Here is a 23,971-nt window from a genome sequence, read left to right as displayed (position 1 = left end):
CCTCCTAACCTGTAATCTCCTTACTGACCTCTCCGCCCCCACCCCACTCCGGCCTATCACCCTCACCTTGACCTCCTTCCACCTATCCCACCTCCATCGCCCCTCCCCCAAGTCCCTCCTCCCTACCTTTTATCTTAGCCTGCTTGGCTACTCTCTCTCATTCCTGATGAAGGGCTTATGCTCGAAACGTCGAATTCCCTATTCCTGAGATGCTGCCTAACCTGCTGTGCTTTAACCAGCAACACAATTTCAGCAGAGTCTTAGAGAAGTACAGTACGGAAATAGACCCTTCAGTCCAACTTTTCCATGCCCACCAGATATCTGAAATAAATCTAATCCCATTTGCCAGCATTTGACTTCCCACATCCCGGGGCAAAGACCTTGTCTATTTACTCTATCCATGCCTCTCATGATTTTGTAAACCTCCAAAAGCCTCCAATGCTCCAATGAAAATAGCCCCAGCCTATTCAGCAAATTTCGCAATGTCCTCCTTGTAGCAGAATTGCATGCAATATTCTAAAAATGGTCTCACTAATGTCCTGTCCAACCACAACATGACCTCCCAACTCTTATACTCAGTGCACTGACCAATAAAAGAAAGCATATCAAACACATTTTTCACTACCCTGTCTACCTGTGACTCTACTTTCCAGGATTTATGAACCTGCACTCCAAGGTCTCTTTGTTCACCAACACCCCCCAGAACTTTACCATTAAGTGTATAAGTCCTGCCCTGATTACATTTCCAAAATGCAGCACCTCACATTTATCTAAATTAAACTCCATCTGTCAATCCTCGACACATTTGTCCATTTGTCTGTGAAACCTCTGATGAAGCAGAAGCACCAGCTCAAAGAAGAGAAATGGGCACTTAAAGCTTATGTCCTTGCACAATTCTTTTCAAAGAAATACAAAGTGAATCTACCACTTTCTGAAATGCCAGTGTTAAAGCTGAGCACTTAAAGAGGAATCGTTAAGGTTACAAACAGATTGCTTCTTAGTGATGCTATTCATAACTTTTGTGATTGCTAGCAAAAGAAAGTAACTTAAATGAGTCTATTAGTTATCTCATTGCGGCTAGAATAATACCAACGGCACAGGTCCATTCCCCATTTCAGCAGGGGTAGACCTGCTCCGTAGCCCTCCTCTGAGAATGGAAGGCAACAGCAAGACCCCCGTTGACAAAACCTGGCAAGAAAATGACTCAGAATGATACATCAAAACTCATAAGGTGTGGGAGCAAAAGGAGGCCATTCTCTCCATCATACTGCTCTGCAGCTCAGTGAAATGATGGCTGGTCTGGAAATCCTCACCTCCACCTTCCTGCCTTTTCACTATAACCTTTGATTCCCTTATTAATTAAAATCTGTCTCTCTCAACTTTGAATATACTTGATAAGTCAGACTCAACAGACCTCAGCAGTAAAGAATTCCATAGACTCGTGACCCTCTGAGAGAAGAAATTCCTCCTCAAATCCATCTTAAATATGTAACCACTTATTCTGAGAATATGTCCTCTGGCCTGAGACTCTCCCACAACCTTATCCATATTTACCTTGTCATCACCTATGGATCTTATTCAGGTTACCTCTCACTCTTCTAATTTTGATTAAGTTCAGTCCCAACTCACTAAACCTCCCTTTAGAAGACAGACCATCTCTGATAGTAGCCTAGAGTTCGAACCTTATGTGGACAGACTCTTCCCCAAGACAGGGCTCAAACTGTTCAAAGTATTCCATCCGTGGTCTGAGGAAGTCCTTGTGTATATTTTCTGGAATCATTTGTTTTAAATTCCATTGGCTTGCAGCCAATAAGCCAAGGATCTGCAAAACACCAACATTAACTCCCAGTTACCAAGCTGACATTCCACAAAGTGGGAATGATAACATAAAGCAAATGGGTGATGAGTATACGTTGATGCTGAATGACTTTCATTGGGCTAGGAAGGTTACTCAGTTTTGATTGATTGAATGATTGATTTGATGTATTGTTGAAAATGTGTTGCTGGTTAAAGCACAGCAAGTCAGGCAGCATCCAAGGAATAGGAAATTCGACGTTTCGGGCATAAGCTCGCTTATGCCCGAAACGTCGAATTTCCTATTCCTTGGATGCTGCCTGACCTGCTGTGCTTTAACCAGCAACACATTTTCAACTGTGATTTGATGTATTGTCATGTGTACCTGATTACAGTGACAAGTTTTGTTTGTGAGCATACAGGCAGATCACAGTAAGCAAGGACAAACAGATCAAAGGCCGAGAAAATTAGGACAAAGTGAGGCATACAGGTTACACTACACTGGAGGTACCCAAAGCAAGATCAACATTAACAAGATCAGCATTATGTGAAGTTAGAGAGTTCATTCAGCAGTTTAATAAGTGCAGGGAAGAAGCTTTTCTTGAACCTGTCGGTGTGTGCGTTTAGGCTTCTGTGTCTTCAGCCTGATGGAAGAGGTTGTAGGAGAGCATTACCAGGGTAGGAGGGGTCTTTGATGGTTTTAGCAACCTTTCCACAGCGACGGGAAATGCAAATGGAGTCCATGGATGGGAGGTTGGCTTCTGTGATGATCTGGACTGTGCACCCATCCTTCTGTAGTTTCTTACAGAGCAGGGCAGAGCAGTTGCCATACCATTGTTTCCTTGTGAGAAGTTTGAACATGTGCCATTAAATTGTAGTGCAAAAGATTTCAACACACAAGCATCCAAGTCGTGAGGAGATTTTCCAGCTAAAAATAAACTATTCCATTTTATCATCCTCATACCAAAATTCCTCATAAGAAATGGTCAAAGCAGATGGAAATGATTCACGTTTCAGATTTTTTTTATGGAGTCATAAAAGATTACTTTACAATTTTGAATGAATGATGACTGGAAGTGATGTGCGCTCTTCTTTTGTTGGAAAAGCTTCAGAAACTCGGTATGTAAAGGGCAGCAGTGTGGGTTTGATGGCACAGTCTCCTGACGAGATACACTGGAGCAAAGAAAAGGAGTTGGGTACAAGGTGGCAGTAGAAGGGACTGCTAATGTGTCACAAGGGAAATGCAAACTACCTGGGATTCCCATGAAATGCTTTTGATTTAAAACTTGTGCTTTATAGTCAGCAGGCAGACAGACTGAGAGCTTGTTAAAATCCTGTCTTTGCTCTTTGTCTATATTCTCTTGCTCCTGGTGATCCATATCCCAAGATTCACAAATACGCAGTTGGGCACTTTTGACTTTTTAATTAACTCCCTGAGTTTGAGGATCAGAAATGTACTCCCTGATGTATTTAATTAGGAAAAAAATACCAGAGTTGATATTTTATACAAACCTGGACATTAGATCATTCCAGGTTTCTGTCACCTAATTTGCAGGCAGCTTTGAAAAAAAAAACAATTCTATTACCTTTTGGTTGCATTAACATTACTGAAAAAAGTAGAGGGAACAGGATGGAATGGACAGCTACTGGGTCTGAGCAGTAAAATATGATTCTGAATTTTCCCAGACCCCGAACAACTCAGATAATCATTATTCAGTTGGTAAGATACAGTGAGAATAGAATAATGAATCAACATTGAGCAGAAGAAATTTGAGCTATAGGGCACCTCACCAGACATTGGCAAGGAGTCTATTGCGCACATAATGTGATGACTATGGCTCAGAACCTGTGTACATTTTTGTTTCCATCTATGCTTTTCAAAAGAGGGCTGCAAGTGTACATTAAGTGACCATTGCGAGAGACAGAGTGACAGACAGAGACAGACAGACAGAGAGAAAAACAGAGAGAATCATGTGGGATGAGTGGTAATTTATTAACTTGGATAGGTGACTGGCTGATGGACAGAAGGCAGAGAGTTGGGATAATTTTGTCTTGGATGGCAAGAAGTAACTATTGGGGTGCCACAGGGTTTGGTCCTTAGGCCCCAGCTATTTACAATCTACAATAACAACTTGGATACAGGGACAGAAGGCTCGATAGCCAAATTTGCAGGTGACTCAAAAATAGGCAGGATGGTAAATTGTAATGAGGAAATGAGAACCTTACAAATGGATATAGAAAGGTTAGGAGAGGGAGTCAAAATGCGGCAGATAGAGCTTGAAGTTGAAAAGTGTGAGGTCATGTATTTTATTCAGAAAAAATGGGAAGGTGATGTATTATCTGAACAGGGAGATACTTTGGAGTGCTCCGGTGCAGAGGGATTTAGTTGTACCCATTCATGAGTCACAGAAAATGAGTACATCAGATAATAAAGAAAGGGAATGGAATGTTGACTTTTAGAGCTGGAGGGATAGAATATATAAAAGTAAGGAAGTATTGTTGCAACTATACAAAAAATTGATGAGACTGCACCTGGAGTATTGCGCACAGATTTGATCTGCTGATTTGAGGAAAGATGTAGTGGCATTGGAGGTAGTTCAGACGCAGTTCACTGGATTAATCCCAGAGATGAGGGGGTTTGTCGAATGAAGAGAGATTGAACAGTTTAGACCTTGACTTTCTGGAATTCAGAAAAATAAAGGGAAATCAAATTGGGACATGCACGGTGTGGTTAAAATAGACATGGAGTGGATGCTTCCTCTTGTGTGGAATTCTAAGATGAGAGGTTATAGTCTTAGGATAAGGAGTAGCAAATTTAAAACAGAGTTGAGGAGAAACGACATCTCCCAAAAGAATGTGAATCTGTGGAATTTGCTACCCCAAAATGCGGTGGATGCTGGGACAGTGAGTACATTTAAGGAGGAGTTAGACAGATTTTTAATTGGTAATGAGTTGAAGGGATATGGGGATAAGGCAGGAAAATGGGGGTGAGAGGCATATCAGCCAAGATCGAATGGTGGAGCAGACTCGATGGGCCGAATGACCTCATTATGCTCCTATATCTTATGAACTTATGAATGTAACACCTAAAGTTTTGAAGTGATTTCAAACTGACTAGGCTGTGGCCTCTTATGATTATAAAGAAAACGAGGGGCTTTGACAATATTTTACCACCCTGACAGAGAGAAGCCCTCCATGAAGCTCCCAAAACTTGATGCTTCCCCTGGTTTTGGGAAAGTTCAGTCTGTGGTAATTGGCACAGTGCCAGTATGTGATATCGGGCAAGGGTGGTTGAGGTAGTTCACTTTCACCAATCATCTTTAATTTTTAGCAATGACATCACTAAGTCAGCCATTTGACAATGTGAGCAATTAACAAGCAGGGGGAAGTGCAGCAATAGGGGAGGATTTAAATTAAACTGGAGTGCACATAGAACCCAGCTCTTTTTAACCTTTTCTACTCAATTTGTTCAGGGACGGTGTTACCCATCTCTGGAACCAAAGAGATTTGAACTGGGTTTCTCACTCAGAGGTAGGCACATTACCACAATGTCATAAGAGTCCCCAGAATCCATTGCCAATCCTCTTTTATCTACATTGTCTCTCATTATCCTGTCCAATTATGAGTGGTAGATGATAGGTCACTGGTGAATCTTAATAGAAGAACCCGCTATCTTTGTTATTAAAATGGTTTATTGTATGATTAATGAGCTTTGAAAAGGGGGAATTGACTCCCTCTTTTGGTTTTACTTCCCGTCAGTCGGTTTATAACAAATGTTTTAATCTTGGCTGATAACTACATCATATTTTAATTTTAAAAAATCTAACTGGATCGAAATGAAGAGGCTGATTGCAAATCTTGCTTGTGTGAAAGAAAGAGAACTTTTACCACTACTACCCTCAAGAAAAACGGTTCAGGGTCCCTCACATCCTGAATCTCATTCCCACCCTGGGTTTTTCAAAGACTACTCTTGTGACAAAGTTAAAATCACGCAACAGGTTTATTGGAAGCACTAGCTTTCGGAGCGCCGTTCCTCCATCAGGTGTAGCCTCTGAAAGCTAGTGTGCTTCCAATTAAACCGGTTGGACTATTACCTGGTGTTGTGTGATTTATAACTTTGTACAACCCAGTCCAACACCGGCATCTCCAAATCATGACTACTCTTGTGACAGTCCTGTCAGCCTTGTGATAGTTCAGTAACTTTCTTCACAGCACTTATCACTCAGTCTCTCAGACACCATCTTGAGTGCTTGGCCTTACCTTGTGTGATGCTCAGTGATCTACACAATGAAGTTGCCATTCCTGTCGGAAGGTGTGCTAATCCAAAGAACATGGTCCACAGGAAGGATCGGGGTTGTGCGACGAAGAGAAAGTGAATACAATAGTGTGCCAATGAGTGTAGGTATCATTATAACCACAATCCAGCTCCAGAAGGTACAACTCAGGCCATTTCCAGTTACTCAAGAAAGTGGGGACTGCAGATGCTAGAGATTAGAGTTGAGAGTGCGGTACTGGAAAAGCACAGCAGATGAGGCAGCAGCCGAGGAGCAGGGGAATCAGCATGGATTCCTGATGAAGGGCTTATACCCAAAACATCAATTCTCCTGCTCCTCAGATGCTGCCTGATCTGCCGTGCTTTTTAGATTAGATTCCCTACAGTGTGGAAACAGACCTTTGGCCCAACCAGTCCATACCGCTCCTCTGAAGAGTAACCCACCCAGACCCACTTCCCTCTAACTAATGCACCCATCACAGTGGGCAATTTAGCATGGCCAATTCACCTGACCTGCACATCTTTGGACTGTGGGAGGAAACCAGAGCACCTGGAGGGAACCCACACAGACATGGGGAGAATGTGCAAACTCCACACAGACAGTCAACTGAGGCTAGAATTGAACCTGGGATCCTTGTGCTGTGAGGCAGCAATGCTAACCACTTGAGCCACCATGCTGCCTAACACCACACTTTCATTTCTAGTTACTGTCAGATGGACATAGTTATGACGACCACAATTGAATCATTTGTTTGTCCATTAGTGTTCAGATGACAGCAGGTGGTGTAGCACTTAGTTTCACAGGTCGGCGTAACATTGAGGGCCGAAGGGCCTGTACTGTGTTGTAATGTTCTGTGTTTGATCTTGATAATTCCTTAGACCTTGCAAAGCAGTCTGATGTTGCTCTTGAAATTGCAGTCCAGATCAGAGTGACTCTGATACAGAGCAACAAAATCCCAAATCAATCACACACCAGCAGTCTGGCTCGAGGCAAGACCTTTCAATCATGGGTATGGGTGGGAGGACTTGGTGAAGACTCCGTCAATACAAGAACATGCTCAGTATTGTTTCTGTTTTGGGTTGAGCATCATAAATATGTATTAAGTATCTCTACAGGTTTCTTTGCGACCAAGGATCCCATGCTGTGGTGAAGTTGCTCCCCTGATTTGGCCAAAGTCTACTTCTCATAATTGTGACAGTAGGTCATAAATATCAGCAGCCATCCTGGTCAGCAATACCATCTGTTCAGGACAATTATCTTTTATGTCTCATGGTGTTCTGCTTGATCATGAACTGTGACAGATACTTGACATTTAGGGCTGTCAGGAAGAATGAGTTGCTTCGGCTGTCCCTCCGTGTCATGAGTGAGTCGATTGACGACTCCATATTCCTCTCTGATCCTCCTCCAATATCTCAACAGTTTCTCTACCCATCTCGACTCCGTTAGTAGCAGGTACCACCTTTGTAAGTGCTCAGCCGTCCAAGAATGAGGCCAGTGCCAAACACCTGAAACTGTCTGACATCTTTCCCCAAGGTAAATGGCAAAGGTGAATTCACACCCGACGCTCAGTGTCTGGGCCTGATTTACTCAAAACTGCATCAGCGATCCTCATTGAATATTGGAGTAGAGTAGAGTAAGTTTATTTGTCATTTCTGCCATACACAACTGGTACAATAAAAGATTAGATTAGATTCCCTACAGTGTGGAAACAGACCTTTGGCCCAACCAGTCCATACCGCTCCTCTGAAGAGTAACCCACCCAGACCCACTTCCCTCTAACTAATGCACCCATCACAGTGGGCAATTTAGCATGGCCAATTCACCTGACCTGCACATCTTTGGACTGTGGGAGGAAACCAGAAGGGAACCCACACAGACATGGGGAGAATGTGCAAACAAGACAGCGTTCCTCCAGAACCAAAGTGCTATATGAACACACAGACCATACAGGAGTACAGTCATACACAGGGCAGCATAAAGTGCATAGAGAAGTGCAAAACATACAAGACAGCCCAGTAACTCCTGACAAGACAAGATAATAGGCACAGTGGTGGACAAATTACAATGTAACAATGAATGATCATTAATAAAACATTGTTTTAGCAGCAATTCTAGAGGTCATCTGAAAATTGCAAATTGGATAGAGTGTGATCATACAGAGTTAAGGAGCCTGATGGCTTGGGGGAAGAAACCATTGCACAACTATTGGATATTATACTGAATGTCATAGGGATTTGGGATCAGAAAGTTACCATTGGCTTAGGGCGTAGGTATATCTTCCTTCTATGGACAACAATGTTTGCATTGCACACGAAACAAAAATAGCTAGAAAATCTCAGCAGTTCTGGCAGCATCTGAGGAAAGAAAACAAAGTTAAAGTTTTGGGTTGAGTGACCCTTCCTCAGAACTGATGGTTGCTGGGAAAATGTTGGTTTATATGTAGAAGCGTGGGGGAGAGGGTATGAGTAAATGATAGGTGGGAATAGAGCTCAAAGAGAGAGAAGAGCAGTTGGACAGACAAAGGAGTCGATAACAATTTAGCTGGGAGGGTGAATTGCTGTTAATGGGGACTGTTAGTGCTAACAATGAGTTGTGTTTAATAGCAGACTGTGTGATAACAATGCTGAAAATGTGTTGCTGGAAAAACGCTGCAGGTCAGGCAGCATCCGAGGAACAGGAGAATCGACGTTTCGGGCATAAGCCCTTCTTCAGGAATCAGGATTCCTGAAGAAGGGCTTATGCCCAAAACGTCGATTCTTCTGTTCCTCGGATGCTGCCTGACCTGCTGCGCTTTTCCAGCAACACATTTTCAGCTCTGATCTCCAGCATCTGCAGTCCTCACTTTCTCCTGTGTGATAACAATGCCTGGTGTGTGGGAGTTGGGTAAGGATATGGTTATTAAAAGTTATAAAGTTATTGAAACTGATATTGAGTCTAGAGGGCTGTAGCAATCCCGAGTGGAAAGTGAGATTGTTCTTCCAGCTTGTGTTGAGCTTTGCTGGAGCACTGTAGCAAGCCTGACAATAGATGTTGGCCTGGGAACAGGGTGGTGTGTGGAAGTGGCAGGCAACAGGAAGCTCAGGGTCTTTTTTGAGGACAGGACATGGATGTTCTGCAAAGTGGTCACTCAGTCTGTGCCTTGTTTCCCCAGTGTAGAGGAGAGCAGCGAATGCAGTAGACCACATTGTGGGAAGTGCAGTTAAAGTGTTGCTTCACCTGAAAGTTATGTTTGGGGCCTCATATACTGAGTAGGGAGTAGGGAAATGGGCAGGTGTTACATCTTTTGCCCGAAACATCGATTTTGCTGCACTTTGGATGCTGCCTGAACTACTGTGCTCTTCCAGCACCACTAATCCAGGGAAGGGACATATGTCTAGAGGGGTTTCTGTGGCAATTCACCTCTATTCAGATTGTTATCTACTCATTTGTCTGTCCAACTGTTTTTTTAATTCTTTTGGCCTCCATCCCCACCTAACATTTATGTCTTAGCTCCTCCCCCACCTATCTTCTACGTATAAACCAATAAGGTGACTGGTCCTGAAACATTAACTCTGATTTCTCTTCACAGATGCTGCCAGACCTGCTGAGCTTTCCCAGCAACTTCTGTTTTTGTTCCTGATTTACAGCACCTTCATTTCTTTTGGTTTTTATTTAACATTTGCATGACTTTTGTTCTTCATCTCTACTGCGTCAGGAATCAAAATTACTCAAGTTCCTCTGCCCAATGTGTTTTGTTGCTCACTGATTATGGAATATTCAGGAGTAGCTGAGTAGATTGTTGCCAGTGAATACATCAAACTCAGGACATCTCTGAACTTCGGGAAAACAAGGAATCTCAAGCCAACAGTTTGAGTTTCATCCTTGAGTCATTTCCCATGTTCCTCTCATTCAGCTTGAGATGCCAACTGGCAAATGTGAACCATTGTTTCCTGCTCTTGAACCTGTGACAGCTCCACTCCTGGGTCAATGGAAACTGGACTCAGTTTCTGAATGAAAATGAGTTGGAAATCGGGGTGGCCAAGGACAGACGATGAGGCAGGCTTCCTTGTACGTTGAGCGTACAAAAGATATCTTCACAAGCTACTTTCCAGCTCCCTGGTAAACTCCTTAAAGAATCATTCCCAATGAAGACTTTATGCTCGAATCATTGACTCTCCTGCTCCTTGGATGCTGCCTGACCTGCTGTGTTGTTCCAGCATCACACTCTTTGACTCTGATCTCCAGCATCTGCAGTCCTCACTTTCTCCTATCAACTTGGGTGGTAACTTTGAGGGATCTATGGATGTGGACCCCAAGATACCTCTGTTCCTCCACACGGCCAAGAACCCTGTCTTTAACCCTGTAACCTGCATGTAAATTCGACCTTCCAAACTGAATCACTTCACACTTTTTGAAATTGAACTCCATCTGCCACTTCTCAGCCCAGCTCTGCATCCTGTCAATGCCCTATTGCAACCTACAACAACCCTCCAGCATCTGCACTCCTCAGTTTCTCCCTCTATTCCTACCCTATCCCAAACACTCTTGCAGCATTCTCTGAGTTACTCAGTAAATCATGGAGTCAGGCAACAAACGTGTACATAGTATTGCACAAACCTTCTATGTTAAGCACACAACTCACTCTGCAACTTAAACGCTACTCCTCTACTACTCAAATTTTTTAATCAAAAATCATGCTTTTGTTGATAACAAAGTGCCTGAGGTGTTGTACTTGGTCTGGAAAAGTTGCCACATCCATAGTTCGACTTTCAAGTTAAACTGTGACAAGTGAGCTGAGACAATGAATATTCTTGTGCAGGTCTCCTTGAATGTTGAACCGAAGAATGAGTATGTCATCCAGACACATGAGAAAATTAAGGTCGCCAAAAGCTTTATTCATAGCACACATGAAGGGTAAACAAAGCCAGGCCAGGAAGGACAGATCACAGAGCAGTACTGTTAATGGGTTGGATTTTCTTTCTTAGAGTCATAGAAGTCTACAGCACAAAAAAAGGCCCTTCAGTCTATCAAGTCTTATCAATCAAAAACAAACACCTAACTATCCCGATCTCATTCAGCCAACATTCCATTTCCATGAACATTTCCTGACAGCACAGGGGCTACCATTCCCAACTTTGTCACAACATAATTCTCAATTTCTTCATCTTGCAGCAACAGAAACATATTTCTTTACCTGTTCCGCAAGAAACATTCATTTTGTAATTATGCACGTCATTTCAAATTGGTTTCAATTCTGTACAAAAAAAATCTTGTTTTATTATTATAGATTCAAGGTTCAAGAAAAATTCAGAAACATTAAAAGGAAGACTTGGCTGTATACTGAAAGCTCTCCGGGTTATGATATTATTTGAACTTGTTGACTGCGTTCACTTGATTTCTAACTGCCTATTATTCTCTTCATAGTCCACTGCCTTTCCATTGATTTTAGTTTACATGTTACGATGCTCAATATTGCCTGTTGCAATGTTCTGAAATATCACAGTGACTGGTTACTGCTAAAGGCAGAAACCACACTCACATCTCTCACTGTAACTGCAATGGAGTGAGACAAAAAAAAAGCACAGTAAACTGAACTCTTCACGTCCACCTCCAACCATCAATTATTGCTGACTCATTTTACCTTTCCACAGAAAACCATTAATCGATGACATCCCCTGCTCAACCAAACAGAGATAAGTGCAAGGAACAGCAATGAAAAGGGATGATTATTATGACGTCAACAAAACAGACGATGCAAAAGGTAACTGTGGAAGTGATGGGCAATTATTGTGGTGATGTGATGAGTTGGATGTCTGTGAAAGATAGTATCAGACCACTGAAGGACAGTTTATCATGGTATCACTGAGACTGGGAGAAATTTCAACTCATCCTTCAAGGCAGCATTTGATTGTTTGTGTTTTTAATGATGAGGACAGAATGGTTAAACATACTGGTGGTCAGGAGGGGAATTGGAAAAAGCCAGGTCAAATATAATAACCAGCAAAGCAGGAAGAAGGTTAATGAACTTTGCAATTGTAAAAAAATCCATCTTCTTCTGCTACAGAGCTGTCACTACTGACTCTAACTCTGCCACTTCCATATCTCTCAGCAAGTGTCACGAACTACACTATTGATTTGATTTATTGTTGTCAGATGTACCAAGATACAGTGAAAAGTATTGCCTGCAGCATGTCTGCTCAGAAGCTCTCTCCCACTTCATCACCCCACTCTACAGATCCTTCCTTCCCTCGAGGCTTCCACCTCACTCACCGATGTCACCTCATCACGTCTTCTGTCAGGAATGTCCCCTTTGTCATCATCTCTCCCATCCAATTGAACAAAACACAATCCTTCCCTTTGCCTTTTTGCAGGAAGAAACTAACTTATAAGTGAGCAAGAAGTGGCAGACTGTAGACATCTCACACTGTATGATACAACAAACATAGAAGCATAGAATATAAGAACAGGGGCAGGCCATCAGCCCATTGAGCCAGATCCACCATTCAAAATAACCATGGCTAATTATCCAACTCAGTCCTTGTTCCTGCTTTCTCCCCATACCCTTTGATCTCTTTAGCCCTAAGAAGACACTGGGGTTGGCCAGATAAAAGGATGACCATCCATATGAGGATGCCACGTCCTCCATGTGCAGCTGACTGAGTGACTGCTTCCCCACCAGCACTCCCCAAGAACTCCTTTTCATCCAACAACCATCCTGATTTTGAAATATATACACAACGGATGGTAGCAGTTTGGACTTTCCTCGATAAATAGCAGTGGATGCTGGATCAGTTGTTAATTTTAAATCTGCCATAGATATGTTTTTGCTAAGCCAAGGTTTTAAGGGATATGGACCAAAGGCAGGCATATAAGTGTTAGGCCATAGGTCAGCTATGACCTCATTGAATGGTGGAACAGGCTTGAGGGGTTGAATAGCTTGCTGATATCTTTCTACATTAATGTTGCTGGGTCAAAATCTTGGAACTCCTTCCTTCACAAACATTGTGGGCACATGGAATGCAATGGTTCAATAAAGAAGCTCACCAAATCCTTCTCAAGGGGCAGTTAGGGATGAGCAATAAATGTTGACCCAGCCAGAGACCCCAATATCTATGAGCGTATAACAGAAAAAAAAACATGTCCATGGAACAGTGAGTCGAGATTTAAACAAGTTCTTCAGAAAGACAAAGGCACCTGGAGGTTCAAGAGGAATACAGCTTTCTTTCAGACAGAGAAGCATATCATTTGGAGAGAAATGACCGGGAAAAGCAACAGTGCAATTTTATAGTCTCCAAGACAGTCAGGGCAGAAAGAAAGAAATCCTGAGTAAATTAATGTCAATAGTGGAAAAATTCCAGTGGAAGTATAATATAAGGAAACTGTGCATGATCTAAGTGATCTATATTAGCGTTTAGTGTCTTTACTAGGGGGCATTAACTTCAGAAATATCATCAAGAAAGAATGAAATCCTGAGTAAATTAATGTTGGTAGTGGGAAATCCCCAGAGGCAGAACATTGTGGAAGTGAAATATAAGGTAACTCTGTAAGATATAAGTGACCTATGTGAACATTTGGTGTCTTAAGGAAGAGGCATTAACTTCAGAAATATCATCAAGTGAATATGGAAACTTATTGACAGAAAACAAATTGCAGCTATGTTGCATTTTGTTGACAGTTCACCATCACCTGGCGATGGGCAATGAGTGCTTGCACAGCAAAAGGTACACAAAATAAAACAAAAAGAAACAACAAACATTCCAAGCGCATTAATGAACCAATAATCGGAATGATCATGGTTTAATGGGGTAGAAAGTTTGACAGAAATTACTCAAACTATGGGAATTGGTGAGAATAAGAGCCATAATAATTTAGATTAGATTACTTACAGTGTGGAAACAGGCCCTTCAGCCCAACAAGTCCACACCGACCCTCTGAAGAGGGATCCTCCCAGACCCATTCCCCTACACCTAACACTATGGACAATTTAGCATGGTCAATTCACCTCACCTGCACATTTTTGGACTGTGGGAGGAAACCCACGCAGACACGGGGGGAATGTTCAAACTCCATACAGACAGTTGCCCAAGGCAGGAATTGAACCAAGGTCTCTGGCACTGTGAGGCAACAGTGCCGCCCACAATAAAAGCAAATAGAATTTCTTTGAACTGCGATGGGCTGGAGTCATTCTTTTAAACCATGATAAAACTAATAACTGTTTATTTAAGTTGCAAAAATTGGATTTATAGACAGGATAGGAAAAGGATGGGAATTCACCATTTTTGCCACAAAATGCAGGCAAGACCTCCCTTATAGCAACAAAGATAAGCAGAACTGCTATTACTGTTACAGTTATAAAAAGGCAAAATAGATAAACACATTAATAAGACATGATGTCAGAAGAAATGTTATGAGCAAGACTAAGTTTTAGAAATGGGCCAAATAAAACTGGACATCTTGCCGAAAACAATACTTGAGATGTAGAATTGCGTCCAAATTAATGCCAAACCAATAGTAAGTCAAGTCAGATTAGATTCCCTACAGTGTGGAAACAGGCCCAAGAAGTCCACACCGACCCCCTGAAGAGCAACCCACCCAGATCCAATCCCTTACATTTACCCCGACTAATGCACCTAACAGTATGGGCAATTTAGCATTGCAATTCACCTAACTGCACACCTTTGGACTGTGAGAGGAAACCAGAGCACCCAGAGGAAACCCACGCAGACAGTTGTCTGAGGCAGGAATTGAATCCAGGTCCCTGGTACTATGAGGCAACAGTGCTAACCACTGAGCCACTGTGCTGCCCCACTTCTATACCCACCTGAAAGTTTAACTGATAATAGTTTAGTTCACCAAGGTGTAAAGGATGTAGAACATACCTTTGGTGAGGTATTAAACTTCTTTGGTAATTCAGCCTTCGGGCTAATAAAATTTAAGAAAAATCACAACTTAATGAAAGATTTCAGCATCCCAGAGAAAACATGGATAAGTTCATTAATAATCTTCACAGAATAAGGCAGAAATGAGGCTGTGTAAGTGTCAGAATTGTTTTAAGTAATGCTATTGAGAAGAATTGACTTGAGTAAAAGCTGATCCTTCAGTGAATGAAGCAAACATTTGGAAGCACCATAAATCAATCCCAACAATTTGAGAATCAACCTTATCACAGGAGATTAGTAGAATCCTTCCAATTCTTAAAGTACAGAACCACAACTGATGTAAGTGAAAATCCAGGACAGCAATTAGGAAAGGCAGCACTAAAACTAATAAAAAATCACTAAATATTCTTGTCAGTACAGTGGACTAAACCTGACAGGTAAAAAACAATACCCTGTTATTAAAAGCGACTCTACCTCTTGTATATTAGGTCATTTTCAGAAATATGCAAAATAAGACACAGTTTTGAAAAAGTAAAAAATCAAGTCATTATTTGCACAAACAGCTTAATGAGTTGAAATAGTTCTTCCAACCAAGGAAGGAGATGGAACTAACTTTCATCTTTCTGATACCATTTCAGTCATTTGCAACAAGCATCTTTTTTTTCTTTTAGGCATCCAATTAGCATACTTGCATGAAAATTTAGTTAAGTAGATTAAAATGAAGAAGTAATTTCCAAGATCTTATTGTGTGAAAAGAAGAGGAATTTTATTACCTGCTAACCTTGAAAACAACTAATAAAATGCAACATTAAAACACATGCACATAAACACAGGTAACACGCTTAAAATGAAGTAGTGGGAGCCTATTCAATATCAGTAGAAAGATAACAGCAGATACAGTTTCTAGGTCTTTGTATCTTTGAGCTCGATTGTTGAATAGTATTGTCTTTTTTCCCTCAACTGTATTGGAAGTTGTAATATCTTGAAGTTCACAGATAATGTACTTTTTCCAAGTTGCTTTTTCACTGGAGATGTCATGCAGCATAGGGAGAGAGAGAAAGAGAAAGTAAGGCTTCCAAGTTTTGTTGTCATGAATCGATTTAACCCTCTGTTTCTGCTCTGTTTGAAGTATGGTTCATTTATGTTCCTTCATCCAGGTCTATTGTCTGGGATATTTTGTAGGCAACATTTTATTTCCCAATGCATAAATTTATCATGATCAGATGAAATAAACAGGACAGGCAAATTTATTGATGCTCGTTGAGTTGTTTAGTTGTTTCACTATATTTGGGTGAAATGGTAATTGGGTGAAACAGTCCCATATAAGTTCCCTGGAATTGCCTCAATCAGTGTTCAAATGATCACAGCAGCCATTTTAGATCAATATCTGTCCTTTCTTAAAAAAAATGTGAAAGTCTCAGGTCTTAAAGGTGATGGAAGATGCATAGCAATTGTCCATGTTTACTCTGATCAGATAAATTAGAATTGTTCCTAAGCAAAATTGATGATCTAGGTGTTACATTTTAGGGGATGATATTTACGTTAATGTTTATCATATGAGTTTCAAGTTAAATGCCAGGATATAATAACATTATAAGATGGCAAGCAGTGATTAACAAAATGGCTGACAACAAAGCAACTATATAGTCCAGAAGGCAGAGTATTTAAGATTATAAATATGCTGCCAACAACTGTCTAATATACAGAATGTCAAATCAAAGAAAACCTAATTGAACAGCTACCACACTCAAATCAATGGATGAAGCAAAATGGATGTAATCCAGAGTGCAACAGAGTTTGACAAATGAAGAGTCATACCATATTCCAGTCTGTGGTTAGATGCTGAGATGTCTCAGAAGAAGCAAGTTCAAGCAAAATATTTGACTGCCTTATCTTCTCAGGAAGAATTTCAATAACAATGACAGACATCACAACATGTCAAAAACAAATTGCATTGTTTCTAATTCACTTATGGGGTGTGTGTATATTAGTGGTTCAGCCAACATTTATGGCCTGTCCCTAGTAGCCATTGAGAAGGGGTTGGTGCAGTCATGTGCAGCAGCAGTCAAGTAGCAGAAACAGGGAAGTAAACATTTTGGTTTCATCGATAATGCAAACACTGAATGGGAGAGTCCAGACCAATCAACAAATCAAAGTAAAAAATTTGAAACACGACCAGAAATTGCTGGAGAAACTCATCAGGTCTGGCAGCATCTGTGGGGAAAGAGCAGAGTGAATGTTTCGATTCTGGTGACCCTTCTTCAGGACTGAAACTTCAGTTTCCCCAGCAATTTCTGTTCCGTGTTTCAGTTTTACAGCATCTGCACTTCTTTGTTTTCTTGAAGTATAAAGTTTGCAAGCTTTAACATAAATCTCTCAGTGGATTAAAACTTGCTGACTGTCTGAAGGTATGGTGCACACAACTCCACAGAAGCCATCACTGAGGAGGAACGACCAATGTCTAACGATTTAAGATACTGCAAGGGGGAAATTGCTGATTTCAGAGATTCAGGATACTGTGAAGAAGAAACTGAGGCAAAAAGCCCTCTGTGAAGGAAATCCAGTAAATTTAATGTCCTCCATTTCAAAGGGAACTCAGAGAGATTCAATAGAACAATCTTTCACCCTGCAAACTACCAATCCTCCAACAATTGAAGAGAACACATTTTAGTAGAATAGTGAAACTTCCCAATCAGCCAAAATTATAACATCAAAGGTTGGGGAAAGATAGTGTAATGTTTAAATATGTGCAAATATATATTTTAAAAATGTGTGGAAAGTTTGGGAGCTGTTGTTGTATTTAGGTTTGAAAGGGTTAATATTGAGATTTGTGATATTGATGATGCCATAAAGACTGTATACAACATGGTGGGTGGCATGATGGCACAGTGGTTAGCACTGCTGCCTCACAGTGCCAGAGACCCACGTTCAATTCCTGCCTCAGGTGACTCCCTGTGTGGAGTTTGCACATTCTCCCAGTGTCTGCGTGGGTTTCCTCCGGGTGCTCCAGTTTCCAATCCAAAAATGTGTGCAGGCGAGTTGATTTGGCCATGCTAAATTGTCTGTAATGTTAGATAGGGGAATGGATCTGGGCGGGTTACGCTTCAGTGGGTCAGTGTGGACTTGTTGGGCCAAAGGGCCTGTTTCCATAGTGTAAGTAATCTAAAACAACATAGCTTAGAATTTTGAGGAGAAATCCAACACCTTGTTCTCAAAGTCTCTGTAAAAATATTGGTCCTCTGAATGCAACATATAAATTATGTTATTAACTGGAAGAGACTTTTCTAGTTAAACCCAAAAGTGGTTTTCCTCTACCAAACTAGACCAATTCATAGAATCCCTACAGTATGGAAACAGGCCATTTGGCCCAACTCAACCTTCCAAAGAGTATACCACCCAGACCCATTCCCCCCCACTACTCTACATTTCCACAGATTAATGCACCTCACCATGGGGTAATTTAGCATAGCCAATTCACCTAACCTGAACATATTTAGACTGTGGGAGCAAACCCATACAGGGACACAGGGAGAATGTGCAACCTCCACACAGGCAGTTACCTGAGGCTGGAATAGAACCCAGGTCCCTGGCTCTGTGAGGCAGCATTGCTAACTGCTGAGCCACTCTGCCTTGCTAATTTTTTCACTTAGCAAGACCTGATAAATATCCAAGAACAAATTGCTGCAGATCCTGGAATCTGAAAAAAAACAACAAATACTGGAAATCACAGCAGGTCAGACAGCATCCATGGAGAGAGAGCACGCTAACGTTTTGAGACCAGGTGACTCTTCATGAGAGCTAAAGCTTTGTTTGCTCTCTCTCCATGGATACTGTCTGACTCCTATAAATATTAATATGGTCATGACTAAATAATCTGTTGTAGTGATGTCGATTAAAGGAGAAATGAACAATCCTAGGTAGACCATAACCCAGTGTTATCCCCTTTGCATGTGTAGGTTACAATGCCTATTTAATGTCAGTATTTACTGCAAATTCGAAATACCAGAGTGAATGAGAGAGAGTGGGGTGGGGTGGGGGGGGGGCGTGGTGGAGAGAGAGAGCGAGAGAGAGAGACCTTGAAAGAGAGAGAAAGAGAAAGAGAAATCATTTCTGACAAAGGTTCGAGCACTGGGAGATTGAAGCAATCGGAGAGAGGTGCTGATCTCGGCTGTTTGACACCTGCAATCGTGGAACATTACTGTGTTTGTGGTTCCCAGATGACTTTGGCAAACAAAGAGAAACGCTGAGCCATTCAATGTGAATTCCCACATGAAGTAAAATGGGCACATTTTCAAGAGGGAATTACAAAGACAAATTAGCTTGAATTAAGTGCAAGTTGGCAGATTGGGAAGCGAGGCAGAGTTTACCATCCAGCTGACACTGTCAGAGGATTGGGTAATGCTCAGGGACATTGATTTATGCTAACTGAAATAATCAGATTAGAACTTCTTGCAATGAAATATCAGGATTTTATCAGTGTTTTGGGACAGCTTTCTGTGGCTGTCTTTTCATGCAGATCTGAATATACTGATGGGTCGTTACCAACAAAGACGTTATGTTAGCATGACAAAATATATCAGGCACAGTTCAATGTTTGCCTCATTGCAAATAAAATGAGACTTGTATTTCTCTGCTTCCTTTCAAAACCATGTTCAGTTTCAAATACTTTACAGACCAGTGAAGCACTTTTGATCACAAATCATCACTGTTGCAATGTGGGAATTATGGCACCAATTTACACACATCAATTTCACAAGAAGTGTTAACCCAGTGTAGTTACAATACAGAAATGCATGCAGTATAGGTATGGAAATTGCAGGATGTCGTCAGAACCAAGACTGCTTGGCAGATCAGTTCAGTGCTTTGTAGTCACATCATGTTAAGTCAAGAATGGCAGAGGACAATGAATGAACTAACAGCATGGCAAAGCAGCCAGTAGGTTGATGCCCCATCCGCCATCTTCCCCATTCACTTCCTCCATAAGGCTAAGGAGCAAAATTAGGCCATTCTGCCCATCAAGTCTGCTCAATGGCTGATAAGTTTATCAATGTTATTTTCCTGCTTTCTCCCCATAACCTTTGATCTCATTGAGAATAAAGGATCTAACTATCTCTGTTTTAAATATACTCAACAATGTGGCCTCCATAGCTTTCTGTGGCTATGAATTCCATTGATTCACCATGCTCTGGCTGAAGAAGTTTGTCCTTATTGCTGTTCTAAAGGAATTTCCCTTTTTTCTAAGGCTGTGTCCAGAGGTCCTAGTCTCTCCTACTAATGGAAACATCTTCATAACATCCACTCTGTATCAATGCACAATGACTATTGAGTACTACATCACCAGGATGGACTGCAGCAACTCACCAAGTTGCAACAACGCCTTCTAACTGTAGTCTATCTACACCTGGCATTTTAATGAAAGTAGACCAATAATGAATCAGTCATCATGAATTTAATAATTCTGTCATTTAATTTACTTGAAACATTAAAATAAGTTATGAATGCGTTGCCAGCTGTGGTGGTGGAAGCAGAGTCATAGGGGACATTTAAGCGACTGCTGGACATGCACATGAATAGCAGTGAGTTGAGGGATGCATAGGTTGAGTTACTATATTGTACATTAGGATTAAGTCTTGGCACAACATCGTGGGCCTAAGGGACTGTTCTATGCTGTACTTTTCTGTGTTCTATATTCTACGTTCGATGTTCTATGAAACATCCATTGCAGCAAATAGCCAGATGTTCAGATTGCAAAGCCAAAGTTGACTAATGACAGTCAGAGTCACTGAGCCTCAAACTGATTTTAACGTAGGTCAGTACGTTGGGTATTATTGGGCAAGCTAATGGAGCTTAGGAGAGACCAATCTCCTGGCCCTGATGGAATACATCCCAGGGTACTAAAGGAGATGACAGGAGAACTAGCAGGTGCACTGGCGGTAATTTTCCAAAATTAGCTGGTCTCTGGGGCAGTCCCAGCAAATTGGAAAACAGCAAAAGTGACACCACTGTTTAAAAATGGAGGTAGACAAAAGATGGGGAAACTATAGACCAGTGAGCTTCACCTCTGTAGTGGGGAAGATGCATGAGTCTATTTTCAAGGAAGAAATAGCAAAGCATCTCGATAAAAGTCATGATTTGGAGATGCCGGTGTTGGACTGGGGTCTACACAGTTAAAAATCACACAACACCAGGTTATAGTTCAACAGGTTTAATTGGAAGTACACTAGCTTTCAGAGCGATGTTCCTTCATCAGGTGATTGACAATCACCTGATGAAGGAGCGTCGTTCCAAAAGCTAATGTGCTTCCAATTAAACCTGTTGGACTATAACCTGGTGTTGTGTGATTTTTAAACATCTCAACAAAAATTGTTCCATTGGGCAGATGCAGCATGGGTTCATGAAGGACAGGTCATGCCTGACAAATCTTTTGGAATTCTAAGAAGGCATTACGTACAAGGTGAGCGATGGAGATCCAGTGAATGTGGCATACCTAGATTTCCAAAAGGCCTTTGACAAGGTTCCACACAAGAGGCTGCTGCATAAGATAAAGATGCATGGCATTATGGGTAACATATTAGCATGGATAGAGGATTGGTTAACTAACAGGAAGCAAAGACTGGGGATAAATGAGTGCTATTCTGGCTGGCAATCAGTGACTAGTGGTGTGCCTCAGGGATCAGTGTGGGGGCCACAATTATTTCCATTTAAATATAGATGGTTTGGAATTGGGGACTACGTGTACGGTGTCCAAGTTTGCATTTGACACTAAGATGAGTGGCAGAGCAAAGTGTGGAGAGGACTGTGAAACTTTGCAGAAGAACATAGATACATTGAGTGAGTGGGCAAAGGTCTGACAGATGGAATACAATTCTTTGAAGAGGTGACAAGTAGGTTAGACCAGGGAAACCCAGTGGATGTGGTCTATCTAGACTTCCAAAAGGCCTTTGATAAGGTGCCACATGGGAGGCTGCTGAGCAAGGTGAGGGCCCATGGTGTTCAAGGTGAGCTACTGGTATGGATTGAGGATTGGCTGTCTGACAGAAGGCAGAGAGTTGGGATAAACGGTTCTTTTTCAGGATGGCAGCCGGTGACAAGCGGTGTCCCGCAGGGTTCAGTGTTGGGGCCGCAGCTGTTCACATTATATATTAATGATCTGGATGAAGGGACGGGGGCATTCTAGCGAAGTTTGCCGATGATACAAAGTTAGGTGGACAGGCAGGTAGTACTGAGGAAGTGGGGAGGCTGCAGAAGGATCTAAACAGTTTGGGAGAGTGGTCCAGGAAATGGCTGATGGAATTCAACGTGAGCAAATGCGAGGTCTTGCACTTTGGAAAAAAGAATAAAAGCATAGACTACTTTCTAAATGGTGAGAAAATTCGTAAAGCCAAAGTACAAAGGGATCTGGGAGTGCTAGTCGAGGATTCTCTAAAGGTAAACATGCAGGTTGATTAAGAAAGTGAATGCAATGTTGTCACTTATCTTAAGAGGGTTGGAATATAAAAGCACCGTTGTGCTACTGAGACTTTATAAAGCTCTGGTTGGGCCCCATTTGGAGTACTGTGTCCAGTTTTGGTCCCCACATCTCAGGAAGGACATACTGGCACTGGAACGTGTCCAGCGGAGATTCACACGGATGATCTCTGGAATGGTTGGTCTAACATACGAGGAATGGCTGAGGATCCTGGGATTGTATTCATTGAAGTTTAGAAGATTAAGGGGAGACTTAATAGAAACTTACTAGATAATACATGGCTTGGAAAGGGTGAACGCTAGGAAATTGTTTCCGTTAGGCGAGGAGACAAGGACCTGTGGACACAGCTTTAAAGTAGAGGGGGTAAATTCAGGACAGAAATGCGGAGACATTTCTTCAGCCAGAGAGTAGTGAGCCTGTGGAATTCATTGCCGCAGAGTGCAGTGGTGGCCGGGACGCTGAATGTCTTCAAGGCAGAGATTGATAGATTCTTGATGTCTCGAAGAATTAAAGGCTACGGGGAGAATGCGGGTAAGTGGAGTTGAAATGCCCATCAGCCATGATTGAATGGCGGAGTGGACTCGATGGGCCGAATGGCCTTACTTCCACTCCTATGTCTTATGGTCTTATGGTCTGATGGTTAATAAATGTGAAGTCATCCATCTTGGTAGGAGTAACAGTAAAAAGGATTATTATTTGAATGGTAAAAGGTTGCAGCATGCTGCTATGCAGAGGAACCTGGGTGTCCTTGTACGTGAATCACAAGTAATTAGGAAGGCAAATGGAATTTTGTCCTTCATTGCTGAAGGAGTTGAGTTTAAAAGCAGAGAGTTTATGTTGCAGCTGTACAGGTCACTAGTGAGGCCACACCTGGAGTATTGTATGCGGTTTTGGTCTCCTTACTTGAGATAGGAAGTATTGGTACTGGAGGGAGTGCAGAGGAGGTTCACCCTGTTCATTCTGGAGTTGAAAGGGTTGGCTTATGAGGAGACACTGGGTAAACTGGGATTATATTCATAGGAATTCAGAAGATTGAGGGGGGATCTAATAGAAACAGATGAAATTATGAAGGGAATAGATAAGATAGAAGTAGAGAGGATGTTTCCACTGGCAGGTGAAACAAGGACAAGAGGGTATAGCCTCAAGATTAGGGGGAGCAGATTTAGGCCTGAATTGAGAAGGAACTTCATCACCCACAGGATTGTAAATCTATGGAATTCGTTGCCCACTGAACTAGTTGACGATACTTCAGTAAACGTTTTTAAAGCTTTTTTTTAACAGCAAAGGAATTACGGGATATGGAGAGAGGGCAGGTAGGTGGGTCTGAGTCCATGAGAAGATCAGCCATAAACTTATTGAATGGAGGCCTCCATTCCTGATGAATGGTTTTTGCCCGGAACGTCGATTTTCCTGCTCCTTGGATGCTGCCTGACCTGCTGTGCTTTTCCAGCACCACCCAAATCTAACCTCTGGTTTCCAACATCTGCAGTCCTCACTTTTGCCTTGAAGAGCCAGATGGCCTACTCCCGCTCCAAGTTCTTATGTTCTTATGTAAATAATTGAAAATCCCTTTAAAA

Source organism: Hemiscyllium ocellatum, chromosome 11, assembly GCF_020745735.1.
Source record: "Hemiscyllium ocellatum isolate sHemOce1 chromosome 11, sHemOce1.pat.X.cur, whole genome shotgun sequence".
In the NCBI taxonomy this organism is placed as follows: Eukaryota; Metazoa; Chordata; class Chondrichthyes; order Orectolobiformes; family Hemiscylliidae; genus Hemiscyllium; species Hemiscyllium ocellatum.
The sequence above is the reverse complement of the archived record's forward strand: the minus strand, read 5'-3'. Positions refer to the sequence as shown.